Source organism: Ailuropoda melanoleuca, chromosome 9 (genome assembly GCF_002007445.2).
Source record: "Ailuropoda melanoleuca isolate Jingjing chromosome 9, ASM200744v2, whole genome shotgun sequence".
In the NCBI taxonomy this organism is placed as follows: Eukaryota; Metazoa; Chordata; class Mammalia; order Carnivora; family Ursidae; genus Ailuropoda; species Ailuropoda melanoleuca.
Genome location: NC_048226.1, coordinates 74,636,517 through 74,637,825, shown reverse-complemented (window position 1 = coordinate 74,637,825; position 1,309 = coordinate 74,636,517). Strand labels below are relative to the sequence as shown.

General features: G+C 34.3%; 1 pseudogene; it reads right to left on the bottom strand.

Moving 5' to 3' along the window:
• Nucleotides 1-322: 322 nt before the first annotated feature.
• Nucleotides 323-397, bottom strand: LOC117803914 (annotated as a pseudogene).
• Nucleotides 398-1,309: the final 912 nt, after the last annotated feature.

Here is a 1,309-nt window from a genome sequence, read left to right as displayed (position 1 = left end):
GGATCAGTGGTTGTCAGCAATTAGGGAGGAAGGAGGGAAAAATAGGTGGAGCACACAGGATTTTTAGGGCAGTGAAAATATTACAATAGGGCATAGATGTCATTATACATTTCCTAAAACCCATAGAACATACCAATAGTGAACCCTAATGTAAGCTATGGACTTTGAGTGACAATAATGTGTCCATGTAGGTTCATTGATTGTAATAAATGTACTACTCTGGTGCAGAACTTTGATAGCAGGAGAGGCTGTATGTATGAGGGGACAGAGGATATATAGGGAATTTCTGTACCTTCTGCTCAATTTTGCTGTGAATCTAAAACTGCTCTGAAAAATAAAATCTATTCACTTTTTTTTAATAACAAACTATAGAAATGATCCCTGAAAGTATAATCTTATTATTATTGTATTTTTTAAATAAGAGAAACAAACCAGACAAATGGTTACCAACAAAAGAAAAATATCATTTCCTACCAAAAGGAAACAGTACTCCTTGGACAGGTGGTTGATTCCAGTTCTGAAACAGGAAATTTACTGATGAGCATTTTGTAAGCCAGAAAGCCAGGAAATTATCAAAGGCTACTATGGTCTTATCAAAGAGACTCAGGTGTCAACTTGGCCTATTGACTTGGGTCTTCGAACATCAATAAGGATATTGACTACAGTGTAATATATTCAAATTAGTAAGTTCAAAATGATACTTTAAAAAACTTCACGGATCATCATTCTCTTGCAAATGGCCTATACATCAGGGAAAGCAGATAACTGATGTTGAGAAAGTTTACTTTATGGAAATCTTCCAGCTAATAAACAATGAAGAAATTATGAAAGTATCACTATTTTACAACCCCTAATAAGCAACAATCATCAATGACTGCTAACATCACTGAGAGTGAGACAGACAGACATTATGTACATACTCGGAGAAGTACACCTATGAAGAACTCTTGCTAAAAAATCAAGCCAAAATCTGTCAATATCTAACTACCAATTAGTAGGAAATTAAGGGGATGGGGGAATACGTTAAATAGCACCATGGGAATGTAAGCAAGATAGGGGGAGTAGAGTTTCTGCAGGAAAAACCTACTAGTGTCTTTCTTCAATAACCATACCAAAGATAAAAAGAGAGGAAGAGAGTGGGAATAAGAGTGGGAGAGAGAGACAGGGAGTAAGAAAAATTGCAAATAAAAAAGGATAGGAAAGAAACCTACATATGAAAAGAAAATAAAAAGACTTAACAACCAGATACAATGTTTAAACTACATTTGGATCCTTATTTAAATTTTTATTTATTTTTAGAGATTCATTT